The sequence below is a fragment of the Bos indicus genome, chromosome 24 (assembly GCF_029378745.1).
Source record: "Bos indicus isolate NIAB-ARS_2022 breed Sahiwal x Tharparkar chromosome 24, NIAB-ARS_B.indTharparkar_mat_pri_1.0, whole genome shotgun sequence".
NCBI classification, from domain to species: Eukaryota; Metazoa; Chordata; class Mammalia; order Artiodactyla; family Bovidae; genus Bos; species Bos indicus.
In genome coordinates this window covers 620,592-639,465 of record NC_091783.1, presented here as the reverse complement: position 1 = coordinate 639,465, position 18,874 = coordinate 620,592, and the positions used below count along the sequence as shown (strand labels likewise).

Here is an 18,874-nt window from a genome sequence, read left to right as displayed (position 1 = left end):
AGTTAAAAAAATTAAAAGCTTCTGCACAACAAAGGAAACTATAAACAAAGTGAAAAGACAGCCTTCAGAATGGGAGAAAATAATAGCAAATGAAGCAACTGACAAGCAACTATTCTCAAAAATATACAAGCAACTCCTGCAGCTCAATTCCAGAAAAATAAACGACCCAATCAAAAAATGGGCCAAAGAACTAAACAGACATTTCCCCAAAGAAGACATACAGATGGCTAACAAACACATGAAAAGATGCTCAACATCACTCATTATCAGAGAAATGCAAATCAAAACCACAATGAGGTACCATTACACACCAGTCAGAATGGCTGCGATCCAAAAGTCTACAAGCAATACATGCTGGAGAGGGTGTGGAGAAAAGGGAACCCTTTTACACCGTTGGTGGGAATGCAAACTAGTACAGCCACTATGGAGAACAGTGTGGAGATTCCTTAAAAAACTGGAAATAGAACTGCCTTATGACCCAGCAATCCCACTGCTGGGCATACACACCAAGGAAATCAGAATGGAAAGAGATATGTGTACCCCAGTGTTCATCCCAGCACTGCTTATAATAGCCAGGACATGGAAGCAACCTAGATGTCCATCAGCAGATGAATGGATAAAAAATCAGTGGTACATATACACAATGGAGTATTACTTGGCCATTAAAAGGAATGCATTTGAGTCAGTTCTAATGAGGTGGATGAAACTGGAGCCTATTATACAGAGTGAAGTAAACCAGAAAGAAAAACACCAATGCAGTATACTAACACATATATATATGGAATTTAGAAAGATGGTAATGATAACCCTGTATGCGAGACAGCAAGAGACACAGATGTATTGAACAGTCTTTTGGACTCTGTGGGAGAGAGAGAGGGTGGGATGATTTGGGGGAATGGCATTGAAACATGTATAATATCATATAAGAAATGAATTGCCAGTCCAGGTTCAATGCAGGATACAGGATGCTTGGGGCTGGTGCACTGGGATGGCCCAGAGAGATGGTACGGGGAGGGATGTGGGAGGGGGGTTCAGGATGGGGAACACATATGCACCCATGGCGGATTCATGTTGATGTATGGCAAAACCAATACAATATTGTAAAGTAATTAGCCTGCAATTAAAATAAATAAATTTAAATTAAAAAAATTAGAGCTATTTTAAAGCAATGTTCAAGTCCCAGGAAAGCTCTTAGCTCCCAGTTTTTACAGCAAATCTACTCAATTGTTTTATGGAGACTTTCTAGTGAGTCCTGTTAAGGTGAACTAAGATACAGGCTTGATCAAACTGCCATGTGAAGTAATAATATATGTATAATGATTGCTAAGTGATAGACAGGCAATACAAAACATACAACATGTATAAAGTGTCTTTGTTTTTGTTCTCAGTATTTCAAGAAGCAAGCTAATTTTCTTAAGCCTCTTGTAAATTCTTTCATTCTCTATACTGAAACTTTCTTCCAAAATAAGTTAGAATTGTAGCTACAAAGTATGCAAAATTTCATTTCTTCAAGCACCTATCAAGATACCCGGTAGGCATATGACATAAAATAATAGCTTAAAATATGTTTGAATCATTGACTCTTGACTATTATGTTCTTTCAGTTCAGTTTAGTTCAGTCGCTCAGTCGTGTCCAACTCTTTGTGACCCCATGAATCCCAGCATGCCAGGCCTCCCTGTCCATCACCAACTCCCGGAGTTTACTCAAATTCATGTCCGTTGAGTCGGTGATGCCATCCAGCCATCTCATCCTCTGTCGTCTCCTTTTCCTCCTGCTCCCAAACCCTCCCAGCATCAGGGTCTTTTCCAATGAGTCAACTCTTCACATGAGGTGGGCAAAGTATTGGAGTTTCAGCTTCAGCATAATTCCTTCCAAAGAAATCCCAGGGCTGATCTTCAGAATGGACTGGTCAGATCTCCTTGCAGTCCAAGGGACTCTCAAGAGTCTTCTCCAACACCACAGTTCAAAAGCATCAATTCTTTGGCGCTCAGCTTTCTTCACAGTCCAACTCTCACTTCCAAGTAAAACTCTTTTGTTTCTCTTTAAAAATCTGTCTATCCTTCAAGGCCAAGTAAAAGATGCATGATAGCCACAAATGATTTTGTACAGTCTCTTCCCACCAACTGTATTATGATATTAGCTAACACCATTGGCTTGGGAGGTTCCTGAAAGTAAAACTATATCTTTCCCTGTCATCTATTCACCAAATTTAAAGTATAAAATTGGTCATTTATTTAAGACTACTTGTTAGTCATCAGGAAAAAAGGAATAACAGATCTAGAGTTTACTACACATATACAATATGTTTGATATATTATCTATATTCTCTTGTTCTATATACCACTTTATGAACAAAATCATATTAAACTGGTTTTGTAGATAATGACTGAGTCAGGTCAATCCATCTTCTCTGACTTATTTAGTCAGAACCAGGTATAGTCTCCTGATCTAAAACTCATATTTTTTCTTTTGCGGTTTTTGTTTTTCAAATCTAAAGTGATTTTTAAGTGAATTTTTGACACAGAACCCATTCAAAATCAGAAAAGTGTTCTTTAATAACCAAAGTAAATATTTAGCAGTTCCATGCCTTCAATGTGAAAACAATTTTGTTTTCATTAGTTTGCGGACTGTGTCCTTGACATCCTTATTTCTCAGACTGTAGATCAGGGGATTCAACGTGGGGATGACTGCCGTGTAAAACACAGACGCCACTTTGACTGTGTGCCTGGAGGGTGTGGAGCTGGGCACAGAGTAGAGGAAGAGGATGGCGCCGGGGAAGATGCGGATGGCGGTCAGGCGGGAGGCGCGGGTGGAGAAGGCTTTGCGACGACCACCAGCTGACTGCGTCTTCAAGGTGGTGACAGCAATGAACATGCAAGACGTGAGAATGACGAGCAACGTGATCACCTCATTAAAGGTGGCAACAGGGAAAAGCAGCAGCTGGCTGAGATAAGAATCAGAATAAGAGAGGGAAATCAAGGAAGAAAGCTCACAGAAGAAGTGATTGATTGTGTTGATTCTGCGAAAAGATAATTTGCCAGCAGAACACGTGAGAGTCAAGGAGCAAGCCACCCCCCCACCCCCCCCCCCATGCATATGACATGACCACTAACATGGCACAGTCTCTGGGACATGACGACTGTGTAGAGCAGAGGGTTGCAAATAGCCACGAAGCAGTCATAGGCCATCACAGCAAACAGAATTAATTCAGTCACCACAAAGGTGCAAACGAGAAAGAACTGCACCATACATCCCCCAAATGAAATGGTTCTGTCTTCTGCAAGTAGGTTCACCAGCGTCTTGGGAGCAATGATGGAAGAATAGCAGAAATCGCCAAATGAGAGGTGGCTGAGAAAAAAGTACATGGGGGTGTGCAGTTTGGGGTTAACTTTGATGATGATGATCATCCCAATGTTCTCTGCTATGCTGAAGTTGTAGATGGCCAGAAATACCAGGAAGAGGGGGGCTTGCAGTTCTGGGGAGTCTGAGAAACCCAAGAGGGCGAATGTGGCCCCAACGGTTATATTTCTCTTGGTCAAGACATGCTTCCTGATGGACGGATCTGAACATCTGTCTTGGAAATAATATATTAGGAGAGTGACTGACACATAAATCATGCTTACCTGTGCCCTGTGCAGAGGGGATATGAAATGAGCCAAAATGAATCTGTGTTATAATCCTGATTGGAGAAGGCAATGGCACCCCACTCCAGTACTCTTGCCTGGAAAATCCCATGGATGGAGGAGCCTGATAGGCTGCAGTCCATGGGGTTGCTAAGAGTCGGACACGACTGAGCGACTTCACTTTCTCTTTTCACTTTCATGCATTGGAGAAGGAAATGGCAACCCACTCCAGTATTCTTGCCTGGAGAATCCCAGGGACGGGGGAGCCTGGTGGGCTGCCATCTACGTGGTTGCACAGAGTCGGACACGACTGAAGCGACTTAGCAGCAGCAGCATAATCCTGATAGGGGTTCATCATCCAAGGCAAAAATAGCTACAGCTTCAGAGAAGAATTACTCGTTAATTTTTTTCCTCAAGAATTTAAAACTTCATTCTGTTCAAGTTCTGAAATATAATTTTCAGTTCAGTTCAGTTCAGTCCCTCAGTCGTGTCCGACTCTTTGCGACTCCGTGAATCGCAGCATGCCAGGCCTCTCTGTCCATCACCAACTCCTGGAGTTCACCCAGACTCACGTCCATCAAGTCAGTGATGCCATCCAGCCATCTCATCCTCTGTCGTCCCCTTCTCCTTCTGCCTCCGATCCCTCCCAGCATCAGAGTCTTTTCCAATGAGTCAACTCTTCACATGAGATGGCCAAAGTACTGGAGTTTCAGCTTCAGCATCATTCCTTCCAAAGAAATCCCAGGGCTGATCTCCTTCAGAACGGACTGGTTGGATCTCCTTGCAGTCCAAGGGACTCTCAAGAGTCTTCTCCAGAATTTGTAAAGTGTTCATAAACAGTAGCTTTCTTTTAGTCTGTGTCTTCCCTTTCCATTATTATGTAGTAAGGACTTTCTTATTTAGTTTTTTTTAGTTATATATCATTATGTAGAAATTATTAATTTGAGAATATTTTAGAGAATGCAGAGTATAGATAAAATGTGAAAATTTTTAATCATTTATTAAAAACAGGAAAAATATTTTAAATGCAAATTTTAAAAAGCAGAAAATTTAGAGTAGTGTGGAAAGCCCAAAGCACAACACTTTACAAATTCTGTAGATTTACTGTGACAAATGAACATAGTTTTTTAAATGTCAAAGAATATTAGATAAAACTTTTATTCTGAATGTGATTTACATAGGATAGGATCAATCTTAAAAATCACATAATTTACTGCTTGATCAAAATTAACATAAAAATATAACAAATTATATTTTCAATTCAAACTGACAAACCACTTTTTAAAGAAAAGTATTCTGCTCTATAGTTACAGTGTGTCACAAATAGTTAAAAGCAACATTTTTAGGTAATTTGAATAAGGAACACATACATTATTCAAAACAAATATTAGGGTTATTTTCTCTGAAAAGCTAGCTTGCAGATGAAAAGAAGAAACCCAAATCTGCATACTGTAATAGCCGTCCTCTTCAAAATCCTACTATTCCATGTAGATACTTCTTCCATTAACGGTATATGAGTTGGATCATTTTCTCATTCATTTTGTAACTAATGTTTAGTATGGAAAAAAGAAGAGTTAATGTACAGTATACTGAAAATAAAAATATCTTTGATTTAAAAAGTAAAAAAAAAAAAAAAAAAAGAGTCTTCTCCAACACCACAGTTCAAAAGCATCAGTTCTTTGGTGCTCAGCCTTCTTCACAGTCCAACTCTCACATCCATACGTGACCACTGGAAAAACCATAGCCTTGACTAGACGGACCTTTGTTGGCAAAGTCGTGTCTCTGCTTTTGAATGTGCTATCTAGGTTGGTCATAACTTTCCTTCCAAGGAGTAAGCGTCTTTTAATTTCATGGCTGCAGTCACCATCTGCAGTGATTTTGGAGCCCCCAAAAATAAAGTCTGACACTGTTTCCACTGTTTCCCCATCTATTTTTCATGACATACAAATGTTATAATTATAAATCAAGCAATTTTGTTTGTAACATGTAATCAAATCCTCATGTGAGACATTCTAATACTGAACTCCTTGAATTCTGCAAAATGAAATAATTTTAGCTGATACAGTTATTAATAAAAAATGAAAACACTTGAAATAACTTCTATAATCAGAAATAAGTTTTACATAAAATATGTGCATATTTGTGATGTAAACAAAGATTAGTCTGTGTGGTAGGTAATAACAACTTACTTATTGTTGTTTAATTGATAAGTCATGTCTGACTCTGCGACCCCATGGACTGCAGCCCACCAGACTCCTGTATCCATGGAATTTCCAGGCAAGACTACTAGAGTGGGTTTCCATTTCCTTCTTCAGGGGATCTTCCTCACCCAGGGATCAAACCCATGTCTTCTGCATTGGCAGGTGGATCCTTTACCATTAAGCCGCCAGGAAACCTGTACTTACTTATGCTCATATTTTAAATATCTGATTAGCACTTTAATCATCATCCCTCTTTTTTTGACTGAAAAGGTCAGCTAGCAAATTAAATAATGATTTACAGCTTTCGGGAAATAATACCTATTGAGTGGCCTTTCTTTAAATGTGAGCAACAGAAACTTGAAGAAGCTATGACTTGCCTAGTGACATACAGGCGTTGATGCTCAACTACAGCTACAGCCCATATTCCTTAATTCCCAGTGACATACGCATTTCTATACCAAACTGTGATTCACATTACAGATTGAGATATGAGCATTTCTACTTTGTAAAGATCACATTTCACCCCTCATTTTGCTAATTTTTTGGGGCCACTTTAAAGACAAATTCCATGCTATAAAGCTATAAAAGTTAGTCCAATATTTATGTGTGAGCTGCAGATATCTTCTGATCTGTGTAAAGATGGAACATAAAGAATGGATGTTAGGGAAAGCCTTTTTTAGAAATATGATTAAAAGTCCTAAATATTGACACTTGTCTAGATGATTCTCTCTTCCTTAGGCGCCTAGAATACTCAAGTTGTCAGAAGCATGGATGAAGATTGAGATTCTCCACACTCCAGTGACACTTAAAATAAAGGAGTTCTTAATATAGAAAAAATAAAAAAGATGGGATTTCTTAAACTGGCACACAGATAGGAAGCCCAGTTACATGTAAATCTCTAGTAGATAATGAATTATTGCTATAAATGCATCCCAAGTATTCTATGGAGGTTTTCATACTAAACATTCATTGTTTATCAGAAGTTCAAATTAAATTTACCATTCTGTATTTTTGCTTGCTAAATCTGTCAACCTTATATCTAGAAGAATTTAGAATGTTATAGTGAACAGTACATTCCACTTGGAACTTCCTTGTTTTAGAACAATAGGGTCTTGCCTGCCAGAAATTCCCTCCAGCAAATAATGAAGACTTCTTGCTCAGACTATTATATCTGGTAAGGTCATCTCTGTTTTACATCCCTAGAACCAACTGGCTTTAGATGTTTCAGCATCAAAGGTTAGAGGTCCCACATAGCAGGACTCTTGAAGCTCCTGTATGTTCAGATATTCAAGGATTTAAGGATCAGTCAGAAGGCAGTCTTTCTAAATCAATTCTCACTATTATAAAATTCTTTACTAGTGACCTTTCTCAGAGTTTCTCAAACTCAGCCCTATTGATATTTTGTGCTGATTTATTCTTTTTTATGAGTACCTGCACTGTTCAAGGTACCACATACAGCAGCATCTCTGGCCTCTATGACAGCATTACCCTTCCCCTGGTCTCTCCATTGTAGCAAAAAAAAGGTCTCCAGATATTGTCATGTGTACACTTGGGAGGGGAGAGAAGGTGCATAATTGCTTGTAATTGAGAACTACTGTCTTGTTTCTTTTATTTTGGTAGCTTTTCAGTTTTCTTCTGTCTGACTTAAAACTATTTCTTATCTCCCAAATGATGTTCTCATATGGATTAAACAATTTAGCTTATCTTTGGATCTGGGAAGAATGGTCTAAAATCTTCTTTCTTATGATTTCTTCCCAAATTTTTTTTCATTTTGCGTTTATGAGCCGACATATTTTTCCCCCCTGCTCTAAAATCTTACTTAGAGCCAGTCCTATTGATTCTATTTCTCCAGAAGATTCATTTCATTTTTTTAGTTCAGTTTTATGTAAAGTGAAAGTGAAAGTGAAGTCGCTCAGTCGTGTCTGACTCATTGCGACCCCATGGACTGTAGCCCACCAGGCCCCTCCGTCCATGGGATTCTCCAGGCAAGAATACTGGAGTGGGTTGCCATGTAAATACCTCCCTATTGTCTGAGAAGTCACAGAAGCACAGAGCCACATACCTGAAAACCCTCAGGCCCCTCTGTCCCTCCCCTCCCAGGAAACACTTGTCCAGGAGACTATGAAGAAGCTCAGTTACACCAAGGCCTCTCTACAGAGCTCCCTAGAAAGTATGGCCTTCCTGTTCTAAAAATGTAACATTTGCAGTGGCTCAAACTTTCCCTAAAATAATTTTTCTCATAAAGAACTGACAAGTTTAAGATATCTTCTAGATCACCTTACACGGTAAAGAAGATCCTATTTTCTCACACCTACACACAAACCTGCAGGTGGGAAGGGCAGCCTCCCCTCCAGCCTCTGGAGAGTCACTGGTTTGGGGGAGAGGACTCTCATGTCTCTGCCACTCCCGGTGTCAACAAGACCCTAGAGAAAACTCCCTGCCTTGTTCTTTGGAGGCCTCAGAACAAGCAATTAGAATCAATGACTGTTTTCTCATGAAATTCTGATTTCTTGAAACTCAAACAGCAGCTTTAGAAACATTTTATACAACAATTGATCAAAAGTGTCAATGTCTTCTCCCCATGCTCCATGATCACTGAGGTAGAATCCAAAACATTTTGTATAGTAACAAGAGACAGCAAAAGTTGTTTACTAATCAGTAAATATACTTTCAGTATATTGTTTTATTCTTTTAAATTTTTTCTAAACTTACTGAAGTACAATTGACAAGCAAAACCTTAATGTTCTGATAAATAAATAAATACATATATTTAATCTGGCATGAGCAAATGTGCATACAATTGAGTTAATTTACCTTTTTTTCCCCTGGTTTATTTATTTATTTATTTTTTAACTTCACAATATTGTATTGGTTTTGCCATATATCAACATGAATCTGCCACAGGTATACACATGTTCTCCATCCTGAACCCTCCTCCCTCCTCTCTCCCAATACCATCCCTCTGGGTCGTCCCAGTGCACCATCCCCAAGCATCCAGTATCGTGCATTGAACCTGGACTGGCAATTGTTTCATATATGATATTATACTGTAGTTTGAATATTGAATACAATCAACATTGATAGCAAACATTTACAAGGAACTCTGCAACTTATTCCCATTAATTGTAATATTTAATTTTGTGTGTGGTTTATAAATGTCATCTCCTCACCCTCACTGAGGATTATTACATTGAGCTAGAGGAATAATATAGTTCTGTTCATGTATTAATATGACAGTTGCTGATAGAAAATAGTATATATTATAACCTTGTATAACACCACTGGATGTAGCAGAGAAAACTTTGTACTTTGAATGTTAAATAATATTACTCAAGCCTCCTGCATTGCAGGCAGATTCTTCACCATCTGAGCCACCAGGGAAGCCAATTGTTAAATAATATACCCTTCATTCTTTAGTAAAGAAAAAGAAAAGAAGATGGAATAGGGACTATCAGATATTACCCAGGGTCTGATAGAAGTATCAACACTAAGATCATAATTTAATAAATGTTACTGGGTATGTTACATACCAATAAGGAAGTAAATTATTCTCAGTAAATGATGTGAACATTTCTATATAGTTTGGGGATGAGAGCTGCACAATTTTTTTACAAGTACTGTTTCACTTACAAAGTATAAAACAACAACAAAAACCCATAAGCTTAATACTTACCAAATTTGAGTTTAAATATCATCCAAATTTGAGATAAAATGTAGAATGGAGATGGATTTATTTTCACTGCATTTATTCTTTAATCACTAAAGGTAAATGTAAGTACATAAAAATCTAGACTGCATATTGAAAACAAAACAAAAACCACCTAAAAAGTAAACTACTTTTCGAAAATCATGCCTAATACATAAAATTAAATGTTACCAAATTATGAAAATTAGAGATACCAAGGGAACATTTCATGCAAAGATGGGCTCGATAAAGGACAGAAATGGTATGGACCTAACAGAAGCAGAAGATATTAAGAAGAGATGGCAAGAATACATAGAAGAACTGTACAAAAAAGATCTTCACGACCCAGATAATCACGATGGTGTGATCACTCACCTAGAGCCAGACATCCTGGAATGTGAGGTCAAGTAGGCTTTAGAAAACACCACTACAAACAAAGCTAGTGGAGGTGATGGAATTCCAGTTGAGCTCTTTCAAATGCTGAAAGATGATGCTGTGAAAGTGCTGCACTCAATATGCCCGCAAATTTGGAAAACTCAGCAGTGGCCACAGGACTGGAAAAGGTCAGTTTTCATTCCAATCCCAAAGAAAGGCAATGCCAAAGAATGCTCAAACTACCGCACAATTGCACTCATCTCACACGCTAGTAAAGTAATGCTCAAAATTCTCCAAGCCAGGCTTCAGCAATACATGAACCGTGAACTTCCTGATGTTCAAGCTGGTTTTAGAAAAGGCAGAGGAACTATAGATCAAAATGCCAACATCCGCTGGATCATGGAAAAAGCAACAGAGTTCCAGACAAACATCTATTTCTGCTTTATTGACTATGCCAAAGCCTTTGACTGTGTGGATCACAATAAACTGTGGAAAATTCTGAAAGAGATGGGAATACCAGACTACCTGACCTGCCTCCTGAGAAATCTGTATGCAGGTCAGGAAGCAACAGTTAGAACTGGACATGGAACAACAGACTGGTTCCAAATAGGAAAAGGAGTAAGTCAAGGCTGTACATTGTCACCCTGTTTATTTAACTTATATGCAGAATACATCATGAGAAACGCTGGACTGGAAGAAGCACAAGCTGGAATCAAGATTGGCAGGAGAAATATCACTAACCTCAGATATGCAGATGACACCACCCTTATGGCAGAAAGTGAAGAGGAACTCAAAAGCCTCTTGATGAAAGTGAAAGTGGAGAGTGAAAAAGTTGGCTTAAAGCTCAACATTCAGAAAACGAGGATCTTGGCATCTGGTCCCATCACTTCATGGCAAATAGATGGGGAAACATTGGAAACAGTGTCAGACTTTGTCTGGGGTCCAAAATCACTGCAGATGGTGACTGCAGCCATGAAATTAAAAGACGCTTACTCCTTGGAAGGAAAGTTATGACCAACCTAGATAGCATACTCAAAAGCAGAGACATTATTTTGCCAACAACGGTCCATCTAGTCAAGGCTATGGTTTTTCCTGTGGTCATGTATGGATGTGAGAGTTGGACTGTGAAGAAGGCTGAGCGCCAAAGAATTGATGCTTTTGAATTGTGGTGTTGGAGAAGACTCTTGAGAGTCCCTTGGACTGCAAGGAGATCCAACCAGTCCATTCTGAAGGAGATCAGCCCTGGGATTTCTTTGGAGGAAATGATGCTGGAGCTGAAACTCCAGTACTTTGGCCACCTCATGTGAATAGCTGACTCACTGGAAAAGACTCTGATGCTGGGAGGGATTGGGGGCACGAGGAAAAGGGGATGACAGAGGATGAGATGGCTGGATGGCATCACTGACTCAATGGACGTGAGTTTGACTGAACTCCGGGAGATGGTGATGGACAGGGAGGCCTGGCGTGCTGCGATTCATGGAGTCACAAAGAGTCGGACATGACTGAGCGACTGAACTGAACTGAATTGAAATTATGATATTTTGTAAATATTCTTCATGGAGGTGGGCGATCTTAATGTTAAAATGTCTCATAAATTGTTTTGAAAAACTTGAACACCCAATGGAAATATAAGCAAAGTGAACAGAAAAGAAAGGAAAACATTGAACATTAAAATGTTTCCACATTTTAAATTTGTCTTGCTGTTGTTTTTCTCCTTTGCTTCTAGTTTTTAGGTTCACATAGTAAATAACCTATAAATCCATGTGAGGATGTTTTCTGAAGTCTTATTTTATCTTATTGACTTCCCTGGTGGCTCGGATAGTAAAAGTGTCTGCCTACACCTTGGAAGACCAGGGTTCGATCCCTGGGTTGGGAAGGTCCCCAGGAGAAGAAAATGGCAACCCACTCCAGTATTCTGGCCTTGAAAATCCCATGGGTGGAGGAGCCTGGTAGGCTACAGTCCATGGGGTCGCAAAGAGTCAGACAGGACTGAGAGACTTCACTTTCACTTACATATTATTAGCGAGAAGTGTTTCTTTATACACTTTTTCTTGCTGATCTGAGAACTTTGATCATATCATTTTATTTAACACAAGGTATAAAAAAATAAAGTTGAATGCTTTATCTATATTTCCATGGTCCCGTGATTTATATATTTCTTTTACCCTTCCACAATTCTGAATCATTCTTTCCATTCTATCTGATCAACAAAGTCACCAGATTTGAAGAATGTTTATTTTTGATGGCTAAAATTCCTTTTGGAACAAGTTGCCTAGGAAAACTTCATTTAGTTACTAAGTCTAAAATCAACCGAGGAGACTCTGAGCTTCCACTGCAGGGGGGTACAGTTTCCAACCCTGGTTCAGGAACTGAGATCCTGTACCCCTTGTGAAAGTGAAGTCGCTCAGTCGTGTCCGACTCTTAGCGACCCCATGGACTGCAGCCCACCAGGCTCCTCCATCCATGGGATTTTCCATGGAGTGGGGTGCCATTGCCTCTATGCCTTGTTAGCATGGCCTAAAAAACAAAAGCAATAACAACAACAACAAGAACAACAAAGCAAAGTAACCAAAGAAAATATAACAATTCTTACTTTAGAAATTATAAGGAAATTATGACATTTATCGTACAATATGGAACCATGGAATTTTACTTAGATGTTAAAAGATGACCACCACACCCTGTCATTTTTGGTTTACAAATATTACAAAGAATAAAGTACAAAGTATCTATAATTAAAATCATAAAATGAAGATAAGAGACTTGAGGAGTACTTGAATATTCAGTTACAGAGAGATTTATACTGTAAGTGGAGCTTCCCAGCTGGCACAGTGGTAAAGAATCTGCCTGCCAACGCAAGAGATGTGAGTTTGGTCCCTGGGTCAGGAACATCCTCTGGAGGAGGAAATGGCAACCCACTGCAGTATTGTTACCTGAAAGGTCCAAGGACAGAGGAGCCTGGCAGGCTACAGTCCATGAGGTCACAAAGAGTGGGACATATATGAGCGACTGAGCACACACACACACACACTAAGCGAAATTAAAACAGATTAGAAAAAGAAACTCGGCATTGTGTACTGCAATCCCTAAAAAGTCATGTTTGTAGCCTTTCGTCATATTTTCATGTCCACTCTTCGATTCTTTGGGTCATGATATTGCTGCTGGGAGTTGAAACCTGAATCCCCAGATACACTTGTTAACTGGCTTATCTTTCAGTTCAGTTCAGTTCAGTTGCTCAGTTGTGTCCAACTCTGCAACCCCATGAACCGCAGCACGCCAGGCCTCCCTGTTCATCACCAGCTCCTGGAGTCCACCAAAACCCATGTCCATTGTGTCGGTGATGCCATCCAACCATCTCATCCTCCGTCATCTCCTTCTCTTCCTGCCTTCAACCTTCACAAACATTAGGGTCTTTTCAAATGAGTCAGCTCTTCGCATGAGGTGGACAAAGTGTTGCAGTTTCAGCTTCTACATCAGTCCTTCCAATGAACACCAGGACTGATCTCCTTTAGAATGGACTGGTTGGACTTCCTTGCAGTCCAAGGGACTCTCAAGAGTCTTCTCCAACACCACAGTTCAAAAGCATCAATTCTTCAGTGCTCAGCTTTCTTCACAGTCCAACTCTCACATCCATACATGACTACTGGAAAAAGCACAGCCTTGACTAGACGGACCTTTGTTGACAAAGTAATGTCTCTGTTTTTTAATATGCTGTCCAGGTTGGTCATAACTTTCCTTCCAAGGAGTGTCTTTAAATTTCATGGCTGCAATCACCATCTGCAGGGATTTTGAAGCCCTCAAAAAGGATTATCTTTAAGTTCCGCCAAAGGCAGAAAAAAAGAGAAATGGGAGGGAGAAGAAAAGGAGGAAAACTTCAAAGGAAATGGGAAGGAGAAAAGAAAGAAATGTCTTCTTGCTTTTCAGTTTCTTTTCCAGTTTCTCACCATACTCTACTCAGAAGCAAAAGCAGCAGTCTGGCTTGTCCCAGGGACCAAAGATCAACGGGGCCTGTGCCTAGAGGCTGAAACGTGTAGACACCCTTAGAGCTCTGTCTCTTCCTCATGAACTTCACATCAGATGAGCAGAGCACGTCCTCCAACCTCTGAGATTCTGGCAAGAATACTTCTTCCCTGTTGTCTGCACACATAAAGAATGATAATTTCTTCCTGAAGTTAATAATCATTAAATCAGAGACTGCCCTGGTGATCCAGTGGTTAAGAACACACCTCCAATGCAGGGGCCACAGGTTCGATCCCTGGGCGGGGAGCTAAGATCTCATATGCCACGGGGCAACTAAGCCCACACACTGTGACGAGACAGCCTATGTGCTGCAACAAGAGAAGTCCACAGACTGCAACTAGAAAGGCCTGCATGAAGCAACGAAGACCCAACACAACCAAAATAATTAAATAAATAAAATACCACTAAATGAACACATTCTTCATCTCTCCAGCCTTCCAAAATCTAACATCCGATGTATTCAGCCTCACTAGGGATTTCTTTTCCTAAGTGGACCTGCCTCATATAACACACCATGTACAACATATTCAACACAGAACAATTTTGAACCAATTTACAACCTTAAAAGTCAACATAGTACTTTAAGTTCTAATATTAAGCTCAACATACATACAGTTTATATACCAGTTTTTATTCATCTAACTATCTAATAAAAATAAAGATAACTTATAATACGTAAGTGATCAGATCAGATCAGTCGCTCAGTCATGTCCTATTCTTTGCGAACCCATGAATCCAGCACGCCAGGCCTCCCTGTCCATCACCAACTCCCGGAGTTCACTCAGACTCACGTCCATCGAGTCAGTGATGCCATCCAGCCATCTCATCCTCTGTCGTCCCCTTCTCCTCTTGCCCCCAATCCCTCCCAGCATCACAGTCTTTTCCAATGAGTCTACTCTTCGCATGAGGTAAGTGATAGTGAGAGGGAAAAGAATAAATAGTTCCAGGCCTCAAAGATTTCACTGAAACACACATAAAGTATCTTCCTAGCGCCAGTGAGTACCTACATGTTGTCAAAATGTAATCTCGGTATAATGTTGAGAGGTTAACAGTAATAACTATTGTTCAAACTTGAGGAAACTGAGAAATTAAGAAGTTTGTGTTACTTGTCAAATTAAAAAATGGGAGTCAAATTGCCTATTGTGTTTTTCATAAACTCCAGTGTAGTGCTTTCTAACGTTAGTATAGACACACAGAGAGATGCTTCATTGAGCAAGTGAATTTAATGTAGAAATTTACATAAATCATAATGGAAGCACAAATAAAGTATCAGTGGCACATAAGAGCCAAGGTTGAAGGAAGAAATGAAGTTTAACACATAAAGGAAAGATGAACAAAGGTCATTTCATCAAGACACAGAGAAAAAATGTACACCGAGGTTAGAAGTCCACTTATGAGTCACGGTAAGCATTTAATGCATATTTTTAAAGTAATCCAGAAGAAAGTAATTAAAAGTGAGAAAAGAGGCAAAAGTCAGCAATGCTGTTATTCATAACAATGGTTATTAAATAATTGCATACATAGAGGTACCTGATGGTTTATAGTCCGTGGGGTCCCAAAAGATCTGAACCTAACTTAGTGACTAAACAACAACCAACCAATACATACACATATATAATATATTAACATATCTACATAATATGTAGGTATATACATTTATAAGCATACAGACATGGCTGGGAGATATTATAGGTTTGGTGTATTCAGTTTATTGTGATAAGGCAAATTAGGCTTCCCTGGTGGCTCAGACAGTAATGAGTCTGCCTGCAGTGCAGGAGACCCTGGTTCGATCCCTGGGTCAGAAAGATGCCCTGCAGAAGAAAACAGCTACCCACTCCAGTATTCTTGCCTGGAAAACCCCATAGATGGAGGAGTCTGGCAGGCTACAGTCCATGGGGTCGCAAAGAGTTGGACACGACTGAGCGATTTCACTTTCTGTTTCCAATAAGCCAAATATCATTAATAAAGCAGGTCAAACACATTTTCAGTGTGCATATGTCTAAGTATGCACACTGAAATATTATGTCTAAGAAATGTACATATATTGGGACTTCCCTAGTGGTCCAGTGGTTAAGAATCCGCTGTCCTTTTCAGGGGACCTGTGCCTGATCCCTTGGGGGGCAACTAAGATACCACATGCCACAGGGAACTAAACCCAAACAGCGCAACTAGAGACGTCCACATGCCACAGAGAAGACCCAGCACAGCCAAATAAAATAAAATAATTTAAAACCTTTATGCAAACCAATAAAAACTAAAAAAATACATATCCTAGTTGAAAAATAGTTTAAAATGCTAACCACCATCTAAACCTTCAGTGAATTATAATCTTTTTCAATAGTAACATCAGGGATGGCAGATCACTATAACTTACACAATAATGAAAAAGTTTAAAATATTGCCAGAATTACCAAAATGTGACATGTGACAGAGACATGAGTGAGCAAATGTTGCTGGAAAAACAGGGCTAATAGACTTGCTTGATGCAGGGTGGCCACAAATCTTCAGTCTGTAAAAATGCAGTATCTGCAAAGCACAATACTGTCAAGTGCAATAGACAATATACATCTATGCACACACACACACACACACACACATACACACATATATAAAGAGACGACCAATTATGTGTTAGGGACATTCCTAAGCCTGGCATGCTGCGATTCATGGCGTCGCGAAGAGTCGGACACGACTGAGCGACTGAACTGAACTGAACTGAACTAGGCTATTTTCACTTGACATGTAATTTAATTTCCCTGAAATTTCTGTAATGTAATTATTATCAATATCTCTATTATTCAGATGTGATAATATATGAAACCCCAAAACCACTGGACACTGCAACGACAAAAACAAAAAATAATAAAGGAAGTAAGAACAAAACAATGAAGAGAATATATATATCTATATTTATATACACATATGGAATCTTATTCTCTGTAAAAACTGACAAAGATGTGTTCCTTGTTGTAAAATAACAGGTGTTCAATTGTGAAATGAATCATAGTCCCCTTTATGGATGTTAAAATAAAATGTGATACTTAGTCCATTAAACTCATGAAAGTCTAAGAGAAAATTAAATTTGTGTGTTTTAACAGTCCAGTACACTGTCCAATTTAAAACATTTCATATAGCATCAAAACAAAGAAGTAGGCTGCACATTTTGAAATATTCTCAATCAATCCTAAACTTGTAAATTGAAAAGGCACAAAGATAAGAGAATTAAAAAGACTCACTCATAGCTATTCACATCTTGACTGCTCTTTTCACTCCAACACTGAAACGCATCATTACCCTTTCATCAGCCTCCAATTTCTAACCCTGAGTCCTACTAGGAAAATACTCTCTAGGATAATATTTTGGAGCTCACCACTTTTCTGAGCGCTTCTTTCACATCCTTGTTCCTCAGAGTATAGATCAGGGGGTTCAGCATGGGGATCACTACAGTGTAGAACACTGTGGCCACTCTGTCAATGTCCATGCTGTTGCCAGATTGGCACCGGCAATAAATGAAAAGGACTGTTTTGTGAAAGACAATGATGGCAGCGAGGTGGGAAGCACAGGTGGAAAAGCTTTGCACCCTTTGTCTGCAGAGCGCATCCTCAGGATGATGATGAGAATAAACAAGTAGGATGTGAGGATGACCACAATGGTGGTAACCTCATTGAAAGCAGCCACAATGTAGAGAACCAACTGATTCATGGTGACATCAGAGCAAGCAAGAGACAAGAGAGGGGGAAGATCACAAAGAAGTGGTTGATCACATTTGATCTGTAGGATGGGATCTGAAGAGCTAAACACAAGTGAATCACAGAACATACAGTAGCATTGAGATAGCAACAAGTCACCAATTCCATGCAGAGATTTCGGGACATGGTGACCATGTACAGCAGTGGGTCACAGATGGCCACACAGCGGTCATAGGCCATCACTGCCAGCAGAATGACCTCAGTTACCCCAAATGTGCAAAACAGGTAGAATTGCACAGTGCATTCCAGGAAGGAAATCGCTCTGTCTTCATTTAAGATGTTAGCTAGCATCTTCGGCGTGTTGGTCGTGGAGTAACAGAAATCCACAAAGGACAAGTGGCTGAGGAAAAAGTACATGGGGGTGTGGAGTCCAGAGCTGACCTGAATGAGACCAATCATGCCCAGGTTTCCCCAAACTGTGACTCCAAGATGGAAAGAAACAGCAGGAAGAGGAATCTAAGGGGGCTCAGGGGCATCTGAGAATCCAAGGAGGATGAAGTCTGTCACAGCAGTGCAGTTTTCCTTGTCCATGTCCTCACTTTACCATGGTTGCAGAAAAATAGTAATAGTTATTCTCCATGAGTTCTTCCCCAATTTAGTTTTGACTGTCTCCTATAAGGGGAGAAGGCAATGGCAACCCACTCCAGTACTCTTGCCTGGAAGATCCCATGGACAGAAGAGCCTGGTAAGCTGCAGTCCATGGAGTCTCTAAGAGTGGGACATGACTGAGTGGCTTCACTTTCACTTTTCACTTTCATGCATTGGAGAAGGAAATGGCAACCCACTCCAATGTTCTTGCTGGAGAATTACAGGGACCCGGGAGCCTGGTGGGCTGCCGTCTATGGGGTCGCACCTAGTCGGACACGACTGAAGCGACTTAGCAGCCGCAGAAGCATTCTCCTAAAAGAGACATGGCAATATATAGGATATATTTTATAGCAAAGAAATAAGGCATTGCTTTGGGGAAGTTTAGGAAAAGCTCAGAAATTGCATCACTCAAATACATCGAGTCCATAGTTTACTTCACAGATCACAGGAAAGGCTTGCATCCATATGAGCCTGTATGATTCCTTAAACTGCTGCTGCTACTGTTGCTAAGTCGCTTCAGTCGTGTCCGACTTTTCGCGACCCCATAAACGGCAGCCCACCAGGCTCGCCCGTCCCTGGGATTCTCCAGGCAAGAACACTGGAGTGGGTTGTCATTTCCTTCTCCAATGCAT

The 18,874-nt window shown here is 39.9% G+C and overlaps 2 pseudogenes; both read right to left on the bottom strand.

Annotated features, from left to right (window-relative positions):
• Positions 1-2,590: 2,590 nt before the first annotated feature.
• Positions 2,591-3,618, bottom strand: LOC109563609 (olfactory receptor 5D18-like; annotated as a pseudogene).
• A 13,633-nt stretch (positions 3,619-17,251) lies between these two features.
• LOC139179333 (olfactory receptor 5L1-like) lies at positions 17,252-18,185 on the bottom strand (annotated as a pseudogene).
• Positions 18,186-18,874: the final 689 nt, after the last annotated feature.